We start from the raw sequence: 20820 nt of genomic DNA on the forward strand, positions 1-20820 counted from the left end.
ATTTTGGTCCAAATCTAATTGAATAACAATCATGGCAGAACATTTTACATTTTGATGTTAAAGTACATAAAATAGTCTCACACACTGAGTTATGTAGCTGTAACTTAATTAAAACAATGGCAGCAGGTCAAAGTTCAAGGTCAAATGTAAAATTTTTACTCATGTCAAAGGGTCATAACTCGCTTAGAGGATAAAAACACAAAGTGAAATATGGCAAAAACTAATCACTGGAATCACACTAATGAGAAAATATAGCTGTAATTGCGTGTTTGTTTACCCTTTATAAATTACAGCTCCTCAAAGAGCAGAAAATTGAGAAAAATGACATTTTTAGACTCCTGTAAACCAAAAGGGGATGAAATAAAAAATAAAATTTTTCAGCCAATTGAATATTCCATTCTAGTATTCAGGGGTGCCCACAAGGGGGGATTATGGCGCAGGTTGCGCCATCAAAATTTTTGGGGGGGATTTTTTTCCCAGAAGGTTTTTTTTTCTTTAGAACATGAAATTTTTGAAGTTTGGAAAGAAAAAATATTTAAACTCATTCAACAAGAAATAGATGCATTAATAATACTTTTTCCACGTACTCTTCAGGGCCATCGCCGTAGCACCCCCCCCCTCCCCGTTTTTCAGAAGTGCGGCCGACAATTTCATTTTAGCGATGCAACTAACGAAAAAAAAGGAAAACTCTTCGTTGTTTAAAAAAAAAAAAAATAAAATAGTAATTATAAATGAACAAGTGAAATAATAGTGACAAAAGGTATTTTTTCTGTCAAATTTGAATAGAAAATAATCTTAAAATAAAATTTAGGAACATCCATGATTCTCTTTTATCAAGAGTATCTAAGTAAGAGCCGCGGAAAAGTACACTTCAAATATTTTTATTGACGCAAGAAAAAGTATTCATCAGTACAGTACATTCTTCACTAGGCCGCAGAGTGCGTATGTCTGCCTAGTCGGAAACTATGGGCTCCGGCTCGAATTAAAGTATTGTGCATAGAGTAAAATTTGAATAATGGGAGGGGGGAAAGGCGACCAAACTAACATGTTGCACGCTTTGTTTCTCAGCGGCCCTGGTTATACAAAATCATGCTTCATGGCTTTGCAGTAAAAAAAATAAATAAATAAAAATATATAAATAAATAGTATAGGGGTCGCCCATAGGATCGAAAACCACGCCGAAATATTCCCATATGTTTTTTTTTTTGATGAAAAATGTTGTCCTGAAAATCATTGCAAAGTGGAGAACAATGTATGATTCAAAGTATTATATAATGAATACTCACACCAAAAGGTCTAAATGTTTGAATGTAAAAATCGTAAGTAAATCAAAGCTTGATCAAGAGATGCAGGTGGTATATTTAAAATAAAATGAAGTGGTGTAGAGACCTAAGGTATCGCAGAAAATTACCACATCCGTTCAAAATGTTAAAAGTCCTTTTTCTAAGGCCACAAACGCTTGTATTGCAAGAAAACAAAAATATTATGCGGGAAATTGAAAACTTGATTATGAAAAATCCAAGCAAATAATTGTGTTTGACAAAGGAAAATTGGAAAAAAATATTACCACAATATGTTTATCAATTATTGAAATTTACAATGAAGATAGAAGGGACGTAGCCAAACTGAAAGGAAGAGTGGGGAACTCCAAACCCTTCTTTTTACGTCCCCAAAGCTGGCCTGGAAGTGAGTTTTTAAAACTTAGGTTTTGAAAAATGCCGGGAAAACATTCTAAAATCCCTTCCTTACCCTGAGGTCATTAAAGATGGCCTATACCTAAGTATTTAGGCCTGCAATTTCGAAAAACCGTGAGAGTGCTCCCAACGTAAACTCCGAGAAACGCCCTCTCAATTAATCATTCATCATCATTCAAGGTCGAATAAATTTCGTCTTTTGGACTTTAATTTAACAAAAAACTCCCTCCCTCCGAAACTGTCGTTCTCCAAATATTACCGAAAATCCTCAAAAATTTCATTGTTAAGGCTTCAATTCAGAAAATTTTTCGGGGGGGGGATCTCCAATACCTTCTACTCTTCTAACAGTATTTAAAATCGTCAACGATTGCGTGAATTGAATTTCAATTTTGAAAATTTTCCAGGGAGTCCGAATCTCTCCACCCATTAACATTACCAAAAATCTTCTATAACTGCGGTTTCAACAGATCGGAATTATTTCGAGAAAATGCCTCTCTTTCTCTCTCGCCGACATCAACGAAAAATGTCTTAAATCTTGCTTTTAGTGCTTCAATTACGAAACATTTCTGGTCTCGAGCTCTCCCTTCCCCCTTTCTTCGAAGGTTAACTTGAATTGCGTTTTCGGAGCTTTGATTTCAAGAAACTGGCGGTGCGCTAAATTTTAAGAAAAAGAAGTCTACAATCGCGTTTTTAAAGCTTCAAAATTTCAAAAAAATTCGGAGGGGGTGCGCATCTCTCTTCCCTTTAATATCACCATCAGTGGCGTAGCTAGGATGGGGCGGTTTAAAAAAAAAAACTATTTTTTGAGGAAAGTTACAACAAGAGTAAGAAAAGTAAGAAGAGAGAGGTCTGAAATGGTGGGCAATTAATTGCTCATCGGGGGGGGGGGGGTAGCATAGCATATTCGGGATAGCATTGTCTGTTGCAAAAATTGCTTTAATTGGTCACTTATTACAAAACTTTTATTCAGACCTGAATGAATTTTATGTTTATTTTATAAAAGTACTTACTCACAACTAAAATAATAACTGTGTCTAATCTTACTGTTTTATATCAGCAAAATTCCTATAAACAGTGAGTTTCAAACTGCGACATTCATTTAAGCGGAAGGTCTTTAATTAGTGAATTGATGTCTAAGTAAACCTTTCACATTCACATGGAAAGTAATGATTTTCGATGCACAACTTTTCCTTCTTATGAATCAGTATGGTTAATCAAACTTATAAGGCTTATTAATCTTATCACCCTGTATCAGTGAAAAAGAAAACCATCCAAACTCTGTAATATAGCAGTATCGAATCTAGGAAAGCGGCGACTTCAGAGTTTTTTAACATTAAGGGAAGCACCCAAGCATGGATCCAAAAGGAAGTCATTACCCCCTTTGACAAGACCAAAGAAACCATAAAATTGCGTTTCTAGATCTTTAAATTAGGAAACTTTCCTGCGCAGAGTGCCGGCCCCTAAGCTCCTGCCTGGTGTCACCAAAGTTTAAAATGCATTTTTAGGACTAATTTTGAAAAAATTTCTGAATAGAGCATGTTCTTTATTTTTCTTCGTAATTAAGTTCTTATTTTTCCTTTAAATACTTTTGACTGTTTCTCAACCAAAGGGCGGCAAATTGAGGAATCGCCCCGGGCGGCAGAAAGTATAGCTACGCCACTGATCACCGTAGATCATCTAAAACTGCATTTTTCGAACTACAACTTTCAGATTTTTCCCGGGAGAGAGCCCCCAGACCCCTCTTTACATGTCACAATCACAAATAATTCACAATTGGGAATGCGTACTTGAAGTTTGCATTTTGAAAAACTATAGAACAATGAATAATGCAAGAAGGTAGACCTCCGACACCCCCTAATTCTGACTGAATATTATCCTTACGATTAAATTTATACTAACTAAATAGTACTAAGGTCTAGTAATATGACTATCCCTGCTAAACCAGAAGCCAAATCTCCTCTCTCTCTCTCTGCATATTGGAACATGCGTTTGAAACAATTAATGGGCCGCCAAAAGCGTACCCCCCCTCCCCAGTTTTTTGACCTAGCGACGGTCCTGGTACTCTTTCCAAAATTTAATGACCGTGCCTCTTTTTCAATGAAGGGAACATCACAGACGGCAAGGAGTTGGTATCCATTTCAAAGCTGGATCAGAAGATTTAATTTCTTTTCAATTTTTTAAAAAAATTGTTGGAAGTAGCACAATTTTGCATGATAAATGCGTGTGTCAAAAATGATGAGAAGGAGAAAGGTCAAAAATGTTTTATTCTTTGTAATAATTCTGACTAGTATGCTGTAGTTTCCATTGATTCATTTGCACTCGACAGTTGTTAAAAACTAGTTTTGAAGTTTGCGAATAACATATTTTTTATCCCTCCAATTGATAATTAATATATTTTCTTCATTAACAAGCTTAAGTTTGTGAAGAATTTTTCATTTCACTTTACTCCCATCTTCTCTACCATTTTTAAACTGATTCTTTAAATTTGTCATTAGATGATTTTTATTAAAACTTTCAGTGATGTTTGTTTTCGCTGATGGAGGTAGAACAGTCTGTTCTTAAGGTGTTTAAATTATTTTTCGTAAATCATATTTACTTGCTTCTATATCTAATATGTATAGAAGGATATTTGATTCGTGAAAATTCTCGAGTTCTGATTTTCGATGTGTGCTGAATAGCTGAATCAATTTTTCAGAATTTCCGAAACATATCTGTCACGATGTGTCTGATCCATCTTTTTTGGATATGCATATGTTGAATTTGGTTTTCAGGGCTTCAATTTCAAGAAAATTCCGGGAGAGCTTCCGAAAACTCTTTTTCTTAACGCCACAAAGGTCGGCTACAATTGCGATTTTAGAGCTTCAATTTCATAAAACTGCTTTCGCCCCAACCATAAATAGCATTTTTAAGACTTTAATTTTGAAAATTTTAATGGGGTGAGAGCTAGGATCTCTTCTTTCCCTAACATTATCACAGATAGTTTAAAACTGCGTTGTTAGAACTACAATTTTGAAAACAAAGGAAAGCCCTTTTTCACACAATATTAGACTATCTACAATTGCGCTTTTAAAGTTTCAATATTGAAAAATTACCGGGAAGGGCATACAAAACCTTTTATCCCCCTTACATCACCAGAGATCGTCTAAAACTGTGGTTTTAAAACTACAATTTCGAAAAATTTCCGGGGGAGAAACCCCCGGACCCCCTATCTAAGGGATATTAAAATAAGATTCATATTGTGTACATCTAGTAATGACTCCATCCCAAGCCAGAAAGAGGAATCCACTCTTCCTGTAATTGTTCATGCGTTTGAAAAAAAAAAGTGTAGCAAAATTCAAGGGTACCAAAAAACTTGTTTACTCAAGGTGCACGTTTTAAAATTTGGGAAGGCAAGGCGGGTCAACAATCTGACAATATTTCAGTTCAAAATGCTATTTGATAGCGCAACCAGCGATCCCTCCCCCCATGAATTTGACTGGAAACTAAACACTCTAAAAACTGTTATATTTAACTCGATTCGAAAGCGAGAAAATTTTTTTGGGGGGGGGGGGAATTTGCGCCATTGAGCTTGGGGGGGATGGGCACCCCTGCTAGTATTATGTACGTTATATGTATTGTTTAGTGTATTTGGCTTGTAAAAAAGATACAGCTGTTCGAAATTGTGTTATTTATCCAGTTAACTCATTTTGAAAGGGAACACTAAATCATTGAATTAATTGCGGCTTGTTTTTTATCTATAAATGGGATCTAAAGTATTGCAAAACTACTTTAATTATATTTTACCGAAGAACAAAAAAAAATTTTCGCATAAAAAAATATTCAAATCATTTTCTGAGTTAAAATATTTAATTAAAATAAAAATTGCTGACCATTTTTTAGCTTATATATAGAAAAACAATGAAGCATTTTTTTGTCAAAGTATCATAAATAATCTTAAATATTTTATAAAATTGCAAATAACATTTTGCGTATTAGTAAATAAAAAGTGATATTGCATTATCCTTAGTTTCGGATTAACATTGGTCAGTTGTGACAGGACAATCCTTGCATATATTGCATCATCTTAATTCTACGATATTACTGGGTGTTGGGAATTGGTTAACATGATAGGAACTGAACATAAGTTTCACCATTCCCGTAGTAAATCATTAGTGGTCATTGTTTATGACATTACCTGTTTAAAATAAATAGTATGTGGTTAGTACCAGAACAGATCTTCTGTCGTGAGCACAAATGGAACTTACTTTCAAATATATAAAACTTTTATTACGCAATATTGCATATTTTTTATCCGAGAAAATGTTTTTCGTACATTTTGAGATTTAGAAACTTTGAGTAACACATTTATTGCATAATTTTGTCATGGAATGCTCTATAGGATTTTTTAATAATGAACCTTGTCATAAAAAGACTTACAGTTCTACATCTACAATCAAAGAGATCAATCACCTGAACAGCAACAGCATCTTTTAAAATTAAGAGTGAATAGACATTGAAACAGTGTGTACGTATCATGAGATAAAATATCTTGTAAAATACACTCATCTCTTTGGATTTAAGTGCTGTGATTCATTTTTAATGCATAAGAAAATAATCGCTAAAACGTTGCGATCAATCACCATTGATTTTTAAAAAGTTAAACAGCAAGTACTCCTCACACCAGGAAAGTCACTATGTGCTAATTGTTGTAAAAATATCTCTAAGTTGTCTAAATGTGAAGATGCAATTTTGCCAGAGTATGTTCCGGAAGAAGAAATCTTAGTTTCAGTAAATACTGCTTGGGATTTTCTGGGTGTTTCATCAGTTAAAAAAAATTATTTTCAAATAAAAAAAGAACCGACTTCCAAAAACAGAAAGGAACTGAAAAGTAAAAAAATAATGGATCATACTTACATACGATTTTTTACCCAAACGTATAAATCAAATTTATTTTGCAATTCCTGTACAAAAATCAACTAAACTAAACACCCAATTATAAATTAAACTCTGATTTGTATTACCCCCACTAAAAAGGATCTCAAAATTTTCTCTAGAAAGTGCCGCTTTCTTGAGAAATTCTGCAGAAATCTGAAGATATTTTTAAGATTTTGTTTTGCCTCAAAAATATCTCAAGAATTTTTTGAAACATTTTAGAGTCATTCACAGCTTGCTAAATTTGTCTCAAGAATTTCTACACAAATTTAAAAACAATTTGGCGCTAAAGTAAAATCTGAAAAAAATCTGCAGATACCATTAACATCGAACGAACAACGATTTTTGCGATTTTCTTTTTCGAAATTTTAAAGTTTTTCTTTTTGAAAATTCATTTTATAAATGTTTGCGAAGGTCCTTTGATGCTCAAGAATTCAGAGGGGGATTCCTCTCATTCCTATAGTGAGGGGGGGATTGTCGATTATCCCCCCCCCCACCATTGAAAAAGGTTTTTCTTATTCAAATTCAGTTTTCATCGGATCTAAAGTGATTTTGGCACCAAGGTCCTTTGATCAGGAGGAGCTCATATTGGTGTTTTTGCTCCCTGTAGGGGGTCGACCTCCATGGGGGGGGGGGCTTATAAAAATTCAGCTTACATCGGATCTTTGCTAAATTTGAACAGAGGTCGTTCAATGCTCAGAAATTTACGAAAGGAGAATCTCGACTGTGGTAGGGGGGGACCCTTAATGGGGGGGCGACCCCCCTCATTGGGCTGTCTTCTTTGTACAATATCTGTTTTCGTCGGATCTTTCACAAATTTGACACAGAAATCCTTTGATCAGTAGGAACTCGCATAGGTGAGTTTTCGCCCATATGTGGGGGGCGGGGGGGGGTCGCCCCCATGGAGTTTTTTTTTAATACTAATCCACAGTTTGCATCGGATCATTACTAAATATGAAACAGGCTCTTAATGCTCAGGAGTGTACATGAGGGGTTTTCACCCCTTTGCGCGGGGGGGGGGGGGATAGACCTTCCAGGGCGTTTCGCCAGAAAGTCTCTGAAACGGAATGTTTACACTTTTTTTTTTTTTACAATGACTGAAATTTTGAGATTATAAAAAAAAAGTAAGAAATCCAAAGTCATGTAAAATTAAATATTGAGTCATAAAATAGCTCTTTGGGAAATTTTACACTTTTTTTTTTCTTTTATTAAATGTTGATGTCGAATGGAGTTTTTCGATGTTAAAGAAAGTATTGAGAACATAGGTGTCCTTTAGATTTTAAGAATATAATCTGTGATAGTACAATGCTTACTTTTTAAATGAAAATTATACAAATTGAACACATATTTCTACATTTTTATCCATAAAAACAAGATACGATTGACATAAAAGAACCAATCTATAAATGAAATTAACTTTTGATTGCGCAATAACTTTCCTGTCCTACTGCAAAATCTAGAGTCCAGCAAAATCTAAGCAATTCACGACAATGAAAATTAATACAACACTAGTTCATATTCTGATAGTTTGTCTGAAAATGCTGCATTTTTTTTCTTAATTCGTTGCTTTTTTTTTAATTTAATGATTTATGAATAACTTTTTTTCATAATTTTTTTGCTCCAAACTAATCAGTTTCGGGCTTGAAGTGAAGAGAACTTGCTTCCAGCTTTACCGGCGACCGGCGATTTGTTTACCTGCTTGTATGCCTCTTTCATGCTTTTCGCTTCCGCTCATTCAATTTTTTTTCGCTATTATTATAATTTTAAGCTTTATTTTGTCTTTAAACTGCTTTTGCTCATATTAATTGAGCTACAGGTTTTTTTTCTACAGGGTTTTTGTTGTCATGTGATTTCTTTACTATCGTATATCGCCAAATCGCTGGGCTTGTTAACGTAAAACACGTGCTTATAATTGCTAGTTAATTCTTTAGATATTTTAAATTTTCAGCTTCGTTATTTCTTTGTTTTTGTTTAAAGCAAATTGAGTCTTTGATGTCCCTACTGTGCTTTAATTTTCATATTAATCTGAGGAGAAAAAATCACACTTTTGTTCATGTGCAGCTTTTATAGCGCGTTTTGGTAGTTGAAACATTGTTCGATTTATTTGATATGTTCGGGTTTTTTCTTTTTACTTTTATTATGATTATTTTTATTTATAACGTTATTTGCACGAAATTGAAACTACAGTTGACTGTGAGTAACTTAATGCATAGAAGTAACCTAAAGAAAAACGAATTTCACATAATAAGACTCAAATATCAAATGTATAGTTAAAAATAAATTGAGCAATGTGCAAGTAGACAAGCATGGAAAGATAGACGCATGTTACTTGACTATATGGTGAAAAATTTAAATGAAAACTTGAATGTAAGTAAAAAATTTCTAATTAATAAGTAACCCGAAATTAAGAACAAAACGGAGAATGAGTGAAAGCGTAGCAAGGCAGACTTATACACTATAGCTGACACATTTATTATCAGGTCAGTCCCCCTTGCCAGAAACCTACCGCATAAATCTTTAATTTTTTGTCAATAAGTATAAAAAATAGCTTAATTTAGAGACGTACTGAGTACTCGGTAACTACTCGGTATTCGACTTACTCAGACAATTTGCCGAGTACTCGGTACTGGGCCAAATTTTGATCAGGTACTCGGCCAATACTGAGTAGTTGTAAAAAATTGAATATTGTTCAAAGCGGATTTTACAATTAATAAAAAAGTACTAGCATATAATATACCGCAGTCATTTAAAATTCAAATTTACAAGTAAAATTCAAATTTTGAGAATAATGAAGTTTGTTATGCTTCAATGGAGTAAATCTTATATTTTAAAGCCCCAAAGTTGATAAAACTTATTTATTAAAAATGGAGCAAAAAGGTAAGTACAGAAAATATGAAATGTTAATATTATTAAATGGATTTTTGCCACTTCGAAAATTATTTATAAGAAGTATAAAAATACCTTTTCTTAAAAAATAAAACAACGTCAAAAGCACAAATGTGCAGGAACACTGCAAACATGTGTTTTGGCATTACAAGGAATGCTTTTTTTAATTCACAAAATGTGAGCTTACGGATTTAAAGACATCCGACAAATATCCGATTTTTTTTTACATTCATTATCTCGCATTTTATGCACTGAAAAAGATGTTCCTTGTAATACAGAAACACGTGTCTCGGTGGCTTGTGGCTTAATTTGGCGGGTCGGCCCGCTGTTATCAGGGGCACCCCGATGAAAGTCATTGTGGCCTCCCAAAATATTCTTTATTTGGCAAATTTGGAGTCCATATAGCTGTTTAGGCCCAGAGTATCCTCTAATTATATTTAAGTACGTGTGGATGCTAATTTTTTATCATTTGGTAAAGTTTGGAGTTTCATTTTGTAAATTGACAACTTAACCACTCTCCTCCTAAAAGTTTTAGTTTGGGTTGCCTCTGACAATTGTATAAAAGTTTTCACAAATAAAGGAAAACATAAATTGAAGAGAACTAAGGTGAGTATGCCAAATAATATGGCAATGAAGACCAATGAGACCCCCCCCCCCTCTTTTTCCCATGCAGGATAGCAAAAATTAGATTGTGACTGGGATCATGCAACAGCATTAACTTTCACTCTAAAATGCTTCGTTTATATCAAATTACGAAACTGGTAACTAATTTTTATAGAAACACGCAGTTTACTTAATTACCAATATGTTGTTTTTATAAGAAAATTAAATTACTTTTGATTGAGTAATAATTTAGGTTTGCTCAGTGCTAGAATACTCTAGCGTAGTAGAGGCATGACAATAAGCCCAACACGACTAAGATTTATTACTTTAACCAAATATCTAGCTTGAAAGAAAATTGAAAAAGTCACACTCAATGAAGACTATTTTAGGAACAGCTTTTAATTAAAAAAAAATAGTCTTAACTCTTATTATACTATCCCGACACTGAAAACCAACTGAACCTAAATTCAAAATGAAACTTAAAAAATGGCAAACGCCTTTTCGAAAATAAAATCTCCATTCAGAAATTTCGAAAATGCGCTCTCAGTTCCATAAAGATAAATAAACAAATTAAAATAGGCATCCCATGCAATGAAATGAGTGGGAACCCAAAATATTGTAAACACTAATACCTGATAGTAACAGCCGTTTAAGATTAAAGAAAAGGAAAAAAATGGATTAAATCAAAAGAGAGAGAGAGAAAGAGAAATCGATGAGAGAACTTTTCCTTTCCCCGTGGGGTGGGCTCTGAAATTTCTGCCCTTTGCCTCACTGAAACATTGTATAAGCGACACGAGACGAGACACATTCTTCCCACTGCTTCTACTATTGCTATTAGATGAAGATATTTTTCGAAGGAGAGGAAGGGAGCCGGCCCATACACATCGTTCGGGGTGACGTCGCTTGCCGTTTTCGTAATGCTCGCGGTTGGTTAAGTTGTGGGCCGTTGTTGAAATGGCCTGAAGGATCATTCTTAATGCGCTGTCGCTAGTCAACAGAAAAGGAACACTTTTTTCTTATATTAGCGATTAGCAGAGTGCTAAAATTTAAAATCAGTTTCATGCCTGATTTTATTTAAAACTGAAACACAAAAAGACATTTTTATATAATCTAACTATGCACAATTTTTCCGAGTGGGCTCGGCCCATAGTGACGAGTTGCCACTGACGTGTCTGCAGTGCTCTTGCACATTTGTGCTTTTAACGTTGTTTCATTTGCTTTAAAAAAATATTTAAGTTTGCCGGACTAGAAGTATAGGTTGATATGCTTTGTTTAAATTCCAACTTGATTAATCCTACCTTGTTGTGAAACTTTTCGAGACTGCCCCAAATTTTTTAATTTGTATTATCCGCAGGTGTGAATGAAGAAGGAGGAATAGATTGATTTCAGATATTTACCCTTTTATAAATTCGCAAACCTCCGCCTTGTAACATTATGGAAGATCGTCTTAGATAAATTTTTAACTTCCATTCCTCAAAACTTACGTAATAGTGTTCTCTCCCCCCCCCCCTGTTCCTTACCGTAATGTCTTCAAAGGCAGGCCCGAATTAACGTACCTGCCATGCGGGGAGGGGGGGGCACGCCTCTAAAACGGCAGTGGCCATTAGTGCCATAGCATATTCTGGTGGACAGTTAGGGGGCCCAAAAGTTACAAATCCAGGCATGATCAAAGGTGTCCTATTCAGTCAACTCTCGATAACACAAAGCCTTACAACTCGAATATTTCTTTATCTCGAGGATTTCACTCAGTCCTAAAATAATTTAGTTTTTTCAATATAAAGTTCTCTTATATCTCGAATAAACTCCTTTGAAGTTGTGTGGAAAGTTCTACGAAAGCTTTGTTTTGTCTAATGCGTTAAATTGCATTTAAAATAAGAAAAAAAAAACAAGATTTTTTAATCAGCTTGTGTGAGGGGATAATTATTTTATATTAGTGCTCCTAAAATGCACACAGTGCTTACGAAATCACTACATTCCTAGATTTTGCACAATTGTGGCAAGTACCGTGTGCAGCAGAGTCAAAAAACTTACCCTAATGTTGACTAAACGGTGGCCGAATTTGGAAATGCCAGGAATTCGGGAATGGGGTTTAACAACAGTATTTTCACCCTTCTCAATGTGTTTCTAAGAGTCTGCCAAGTTATCCAGTTCTGAGACTCTACTGTATCTCTTTTACATACGATTGCTTCTACTTTATGCTTAAAAAGGTAAAAATATATTGCTAAAAAATGTTAAAATTTTAATTCTGATTCTACATTCATAATATCTTATTTATGCACTTTTTCAAAGCACGAAAAGAGTTGATTTTCAAAAATTTCACATTAGCCAAGAACTTATTCTTACAGTAAGAAAAGAACTTATTCACATCAAGCATCGCGCTGAAAATTCAAAAATATCTGCAGGAATGAAAAACAATATGCAGTTGAAAGATGAAAATAAATGACAATCCCCAGACTTAGATAAAATGAAAAGCTTTCTGCAAACACAAATCCTAACTGGAAAATTTTCTGCAAATAATTATTTTGCCTGACTCATCCTTGAATAAAAAGTTTAATTTGTATTCAAATATGAAAGAGACAAAAAAAAAAAAATTGCTTTAAATCATTTATTTTTTTTACAATAACATATAGTTAGTTCTTATTTTTCACCAACTGAAGAAGACTGCCGAAACCATTATTTTTTTTACACATGTGCTTCAAAAGGCTTTTGGAGAAAGACTTTAACCGAAATAAACTTTAGGATTTTCTTAAAAATTCCATTTAAAAAAAAATTAAATCAACGTTAGCAGTTTGAAAAAAAATTTCTGCAGAGCTAAAAATTTTCTGCGAACGCCGTTCGCCAGCGTTCGTCTATATTATGCAAGACTGATAATCCCATTAGCTTTTTTTCCAATCATATATCCATGACAGCAAAAATGGAATTGTTTGCATTACTTTACCGTTTTTGAAGATAATGCTTAGTATAGATATTAATTAAATATTATCAGGCAATGCACATATCTACAGCAAATGTATGTGCGCACAACATGTGCCTCTGTAATATCTATGCATATTCATTACAGGATCAAGAATGAAAATACACCATTACCACTTACTTGCCTGTTTGGAACATTTAAAAATATTGATAGAAAATGGGAAGCTCGGGTAATTTTTATCTAAAATTATTCATAAGTGTGGAAATGTAGTTTACACAACATTGGGAATGTTTCAAATATTTGTAGGTTTTCCTAAAATTTTGTTGATCAAGTTGGTAAGTTAATTTAATTGTTTATTTTATTCTGATTATTTATTTCATTTGGTTGATTCTGAACTTGATTTTAGTAATTAGTAAATTATTGATAGTCACGCATTTGAAAAAGAAAACTGCTAGCTTTCAAACGAATTAAATCTTAGCATCTTTCTCTGTTCTTAAAATAACATATTTTTAAAAGTAAATTTCAAAAAAAAAAAAATGCAGTAAATAAAACCAGTTTAGCAGGTTCCTTTGTTTTATAAAATCAGTATTTTTAGTAATTGAGAGATTATTGTGTACTATATCAGATATTTCAAGGAAAAAATAATAAATTTGCTTTCATGAAAATTCCTACCTAATTTTTGTATGATTTGTTGAAAACCAGAAAATGTTCTTGAAATTTATTATTTCTGTTTTTTAGTTACAATAGTAGTTCAGCTCATTACATTTCGCTTTAATTTAATGTCTAACTGTAGTTCATGTGGTTGAAATTTTATTTTTCACAAAACACTAAATTTCGGTATTCTTGTGAAAAATGAATGTTTTTTCTACGAAATTGTAACTCATGAGTCATGGAAAGTTGCAATTAAAGTCATGGATTTCAGAACTCTAAATGTAGCACCTGCACTTGCATGATTTTCATTGCCTCTGCATACATAAACACATGTGATTGCCCTACATTATTATTGTTTATCTTGTCTGATCTAAAAATTTGATAAAATTTAGGTTTATAATTAAAGGAAGTATATACCTTTAAATAACCTCTCCCTCCCTGCAATATAGCGCTCTATTTTCGCTAAAATTTGAATGATTAAACATCGCTCTTTGTAGTGACGCTACTGAAATATATACAGTGGTGTTCCCATAGGGTATACTTCATATATATGCTGTATACTCTCAAACATTGTTTAGACATATAATATCAAATTGCATAAATTTTCATATTATAATATACTATGTATATGATCACGTACACCAATTGTGGATAATGGATTACTGGAAGTATAACCTTAGAAAAATTGATGGTTACATCACTGAATATATATACAGTGGAGCTTCATAACTCGTCACCCCAAGGGAAATTAAAAACATGTTGATTTAAGTGGATGTCAACTTATTGAGGTTCCATAATTTTAATTCCTGAAGAGTTTCTGTATCACTTTTACTTACCAAGGTTGCAGAGTCAGAGACTGACAGATTTTAGGACAAAAGAGTCAGATTCAGGAGTCGAAGGTTTAAAATTTCAAGCGTCAGTTATTTTCTTCCTAAGCCCGCAACTCTGCCACTGCTCGCGGAGTCGTAGTCTAAGGGTATGAAATTTCTGAGTCAGAACCGGTAATTTTCCCTCCCTACACCACAGCCCTGTCACTTTCTAATGCTTAACATTTACATCATGGAAACTAATTCCAGTATATGAATTTTCTTATTTTGAAAAGTACATAAATCCATAATTTTTGAAAAGAGATAATACAGATTCTTGTCAGTCAGGTCTGAATTCACACCCCCGGGGAACATTAAAACATGTCGACTGAAGCGGAAGTCAACTTACTGAGGTTCCATAATTGTAATTCCTAAACAGTTTCTGTATCACTTACCAGGGCTGCGGAGTCAATGACTGACATGTTTTGGGGCAAAGGAGTCAAAGTTTTAAAATTTCAAGAGTCTGAGTCGGTCATTTTCTCCCAAAACCTGCAACTCTGCCATTGCTAGTGGCGTGGTAGTCTAAGGATCTAAAATTCCCAGAGTCGGGGCCGGTCATTTTTTCCCTCTACTCTGAAGCCTTATCACTTACAAATGCTTAACATTCACGTTATAAAAGTTTATTCCAGTAAAAGAATTTTCTAACTTTAAAAAGTACATAATAAATTCGCCATTATTTTTTTTAAAGAGACAAAACAGATTCTTGTCAGCCACGTCTTAAGATAAAGTCCTGCTCATCCTTGTTTGAAAAACATGTCACAGTACCACCTTTCTCTAGAGGACATTTATCTTACCTTAGCCTTTTAGAATTGCACTAACAGCACAGAGTGGTGGCAGACTCCCCTGGATAAAAATGGAATTCTCTAAAAGAACTTCTCAAAAAAGATTGACTGACCAAGAAATCACAGCGTAAGGTTCTGAGAAAAGGTCAGTATGAAAGAATGTTGAAAGAAAAAATTGTGGACTAGAATAGCAATTAGATGTTGACTTATAGGGGTTCCTGAAAATGTGCGTCAAGTTAGAGAGATTTTAGCCCATTAAAATTAGCATTGAGCCAACCATAAGGAAAATAAATGTTGAGCTACCAGGTTAGTCGAGTTATCCGTAAGTCGAGTTTCCAAAGTTTCACTCTACATGAAACTAAAAGTTTGAAATATCTGGCAACTGTCCACATGAGACGGTGAAAGTCAACATTCTCTTATTTAAAGCTTTCACAGTAATATATATTTAAATGTGTTTAGGAATAAAGAAATTGTTGCACAATTAAGTCTCAGAAGTGTAGAGTTGATGCTAAATATCTCATATCAGAACAAAAAATTTATATTGTGTGTGTATTCTTATATATACTGCCAGCCCCCGCTTAAACGGGTAACGGATAAACAAATACCCCAAATATGAATAAAACCTTTTGGAACCGAATACTTCCCCACTGAGGAAATGTCAAAGATCCTCGCTTAATCAAACAATATTGATCAGCTTTCACAATATTTTGCTAAGAAGTTTCTTTAAGTAATTTAAAAATTAATTACGTATGAACAATTATTCATGTAAAAATATTAAATTATATTTTATGCATACAACAGATGAGGGTGTAAGTTGCATTTTTTCCTTGCACCCTTCTAATATATATTTAAAATTATTATACCTATTATTTTGTTGTTCACTTAGCTTGTTTCAATATATTTTTACCAAAAACATTACTCTCATTATATAGTTATTGATTCATTATTATTACATTTTAAGACAAATGTTGTCAATTTGGTAATGATAAAAAGTATTTCCCCGCTTAATCAAATAATATTTCTTGGAACTGACAGTATTCAATTAAGCAGGGCCGACAGTATATATATTTTTTAAATCAGAGTGGAGCAAATATATATTATAATGTTAAAAAAAAAAAAAAAAATTCAAGGTTTTTACTATCTTCCCATTAAATTATATTCTTCCTACTCTGATTGGAAAAATATTCAGGTGCATACCACTTCTCAAATAGCCAATGAAATACTTTTCACAACAAAATTTTCAACAATATAACTAACTGTTCTTGAAGTAGAAGGGATTTCTGTTGTCAATTTCTGTTTGAAATATTTGACTTATGACCATTATCTTAAAAAAATTAGTACCATCTACAAGAAATAAAAAAGTGTATCCTATTCATAACACCAATGAATTAAAAACACATTGTATACGTTGTCCTACATCAGTACGGTGAACACATTTTAGTCTAAATTAAAAAATCTTATTTCAAGGTATCTGTTTTTGCCAAGCACAATGAAAAAAAAAACTCTAGGTTTATTCTTCTGAACTAATTTTAAATACTACATCTGGTAGGAAATTTTTATCATGACAGCATCTCATGTATGTAGATTGAAATTTCAAATGCTTCTTAAGCTTTTATTTGGATGATTTACGCACATAATCAAATCTAGATTAAATACATTATCATTATGCAATTTTTAGGGAGTTTCAAATCATTTTGAACTATGTTTTAGCCGAAAGAGTTCTAAGATTTTCTTAATTACTGTATTTTTCGAAATTTTGCTTCATTTCAAAAAGCTATGAATACTTCTTTTTAAATAAAATTACAAACAGTGGTAATTATTTTACTGAAAAATTTCAAAATAAACTTACAAATTATTTTTTTCCCTCAAAAACAACTTCTTTCTGACAGCTGGATTATAATCATTTCATTAAATTTTTTTTTTTAAACAGAAGTAAATTCACGGCAAAATTGAGAGACAAGTTTATCAGTATTTTTTCTCAATAACAACTTCTTTTCTGATGTCTGGATTCAAGTTTAATAAATTTGTTATATTTATTTATTCGTGAAAGCCGCTATACATGACAGTACTTTGACTATTTCAATAATTTGAGTTTTTTTCTCAGTAGTCATACTTATTTTACTCTTGAATTTGAAACATTTAAATACCAAGGTTCACTAATATTGACAGGTTCACTAATTTGAGGAGTGAAAGTTATAAAAACATTTATAAATATGCGAAAGTCTTTAATGTCTTTTTAATGAGATCGAGTTAATGAAATTTAAGAAAGTTTAGTGCAGTTATTTAAGCTAAGATTAATTTATGATTTTATGGGTGGAGAGTTTAATTAAAAGATTTTTAAGGGCTCAAAAATTCATCAATATTCTTGATGGGATGATAAACAAAATTGGTTTTGAGACTAAAATAAATATTTATCCAGAGATTCATTAATAACAGTGATGATCTCTATTCTTGATGGGATGATAAACAAAATTGGTTGTGAGACTAAAATAAATATTTATCCAGAGATTCATTAGTAACAGTGATGATCTCAAGTGATGCGAAGTTTATTTACTGATTTAATAAAACACGAAAAATTCAATAGAAATCTTCATTGGAGCAAGGCATCAGAAACTTTAGAAACCCCCAATTGAATGTTCAAAGAAATATTGCTATTCTATTTATAGTCACAGGTTGTTGTCAAAATAAAACTTTTTAACGTTTCAATAAAATTTTTCACTTTCCATAGCAATACTAATGTACTAAATATTATCATAAAAGATAGCTATCTTATTATTACCGGTAGTATTTTTGAACATATGTTATAACACTATGTTATGCAACTTAACAGAAAAATAAAATGTAATAAATCTATTTAACAACCGTAAGTTTTCGAACTGTTTAATTAACTATGTTAAGCAACGCATTTACATTAAATAATTACCTTGCATGACGATTCGGCGATTCTTAGCACCAAGGGTCATATTTTTAATGGAAACTCCACCGTTTTCTCTCTGAAGAGTCACTGTGTCTGGTTCTTCTGATCCCGAAACAACAGTCTAAAATGATCGTTTGAGAAAATTAATCGAAAAGGAAAGAAGTTTTGACATACAATTAATTAAATTTTAAAATGAACATTGTTATACTGCAAAAATCATTCAAGTGTTTTAAATTATTTCGAGTTTTCTCAGCTTGTTGAAGTTCAAGGTATACTAATATAATTCTACTTATATCGCACAAAAAAGGGCTCTCAGGTGTCGTCAAGCATAAGTAAGAAGTGATAAAATGCGATTGAGCGGTTTATAGAAGTTAATGATCGGAAAACAAGTGATTCTGATAGTTGAAAGTTTAGCAAAATCACTTACAAATTATTTTCTTCGATTTCCTTTGCTAATCATTTGATCACATGCAAATCATCATCTTTGAATGACTCTGTCAAGTGTGTTTGCTAGAGATTGAACAACTATGGAAGGAACACCTTGAGTGATTTCAGAATTGTAATTTCATGCGAACAGTCGACTGTTCCACTTGCTATTAAATAAGAAATGTACATTGACAAAAGCGTACCACCATTACGAGCAGTTTTCCACGGCACAAAAGCAAACACATTTTATTTTTGTGAATGTAGAAAATATCTAAATATATAAACATTTGAAGGGCCACGGGGAAGAATGATCATAGTCCACCACGCTCAAATTTCCCTCATTACGTTTTTGAGTTTGAAATCTCGAATCGTTTCCAAGTTAGCCTCATTCTTCCCTGTTAAAACTCTATTATCTCACTATGATGATTCTTGCCTGAATAATATTTCTCTTGAATACTGTCTGTAATAATCTACGCGCTCCCATAGGTTAACCAGAGTTTTTTTTTTAGAAAAATGGACTTTGATCGTTCTTCCCCGTAGCCCTTCATTTGTCACTATAACTGTCCCATCAAAACACGTACAGATAAAAACTACACCAAAACCAAGTGGTCAAAATTAACCATGCAGTCAGAATTACTCCAAATTTTTACTTTTTGAGGTACATAGTTTGTCAATTTCGACAACTTCTTTAAAATCCGAAGTGAACCACTTAAGTTAATTATTTTTCTACATTCTAAGAGTCAAAAAATTACCACCTAAAGCATTAAAACGGTTTTTTTTTTTTCAGGGAGGCATAAAAAAGTTAAAAATTAAAAAAGTGATAAGTGGTGATAATTAGCCTGTCTGACCCTACTTCATTCTGTAAGGAAAAATCCTTATTTTTCTCATGATTTTGTAGGAAGATTTGATTTATTTCCAGTACTGTATGTTATGAAGAGAAACACATGAAATATTAGTTTTAGTAAAAATATTAGCTTCAAAGGCTACCTCTCCAAGTCCATAGTTTCCAGTAATCGTAATCAAAGATGGGTTGCTTGTCAAAGGATCACATGTAAAAAGGACTCCAGCCACGTCGCATGCCACCATTTCCTGTATTACAACTGCCATTGGTGAGTTCAGCGGTTGTCCATAACGCCTGCAATTTGGTACAATAGAGATTATGGTAACAAATCGTTGCACTGGTTATTAATAAAAGAGCCCAAAAACAATGTCGGAGGCATTGCAGTCTGTTTCTCACTTGAATTTTGCATTCAAAAGCAATAAGAGAACTTTTTGTTCCGCTTTCTTTTAATTTTGCATAGCTCATACATAATACTGTAGTAGCCTGTAGTTTAGGCAGCTGTTAAATGTGGGAAGAGAAGAATACTAAATGCAATTAATATTAAATTGCTTAATTTTTTTCACACTCTGTTAAACGAATATTTTGTAAACACTTTGGCATCAATCGAAAAATGCCAAAGAATACTTTCATCCACTCTCTGATTACATAAAAAAAAAAAAAAAAACTAATGAGTCCCTTGTTTATAACTTGGCCAACTATTGTTTTCATCCATTAATTTACTCTATCTATGCGAAAACTGATTGTCTCAGTTGTCTAGGTTGAATTTTAGACTTGTACATGGACCAGTCATAGCTTTTGTTACCTGATTTTGAAGCACTTTTGCATATATGAGGCTCATAAGAGCATTTCGAACGATGATATTTGTTCTTTTCATATCATTTAGCCCTGTCGTATATTTTTTATGGACAAATTCGTAGGAAGTAATATTTTTAATGCTGTTTGTAATTTAAATTAAATCATTAAAATTAACTGTTTTAAATTGAAAACTCTTAAATAAGTACCTTTTGTATTCAACAGCTATGTATCCAAACTGAGACGCCCAACATTTCTTGATTGAAGTGAAAATCTAAATTAAAAGAAATGAATAATAAGGAATTTGTTTTAGTATTTTTTAAAAGTCTATCCAGTTTTCCAGTTAAAGCCGTATTTGGAGCATTATGGGACATCATACACAAGGGTCCTCTTTCATGAACTGTGAAATTTACTAGTTGTCACTATGTTGATGTTGATACAGGGTTCGTACGATCCTTCAAAACTCCTCCAATACTCCTTCATTTAGGAATTTTTTTTGAAGGGCCCTTCAGACTCTTTCATTTTGGTTTTAACTCC

The sequence above is a fragment of the Uloborus diversus genome, unplaced genomic scaffold (genome assembly GCF_026930045.1).
Source record: "Uloborus diversus isolate 005 unplaced genomic scaffold, Udiv.v.3.1 scaffold_13, whole genome shotgun sequence".
Taxonomy (NCBI): domain Eukaryota; kingdom Metazoa; phylum Arthropoda; class Arachnida; order Araneae; family Uloboridae; genus Uloborus; species Uloborus diversus.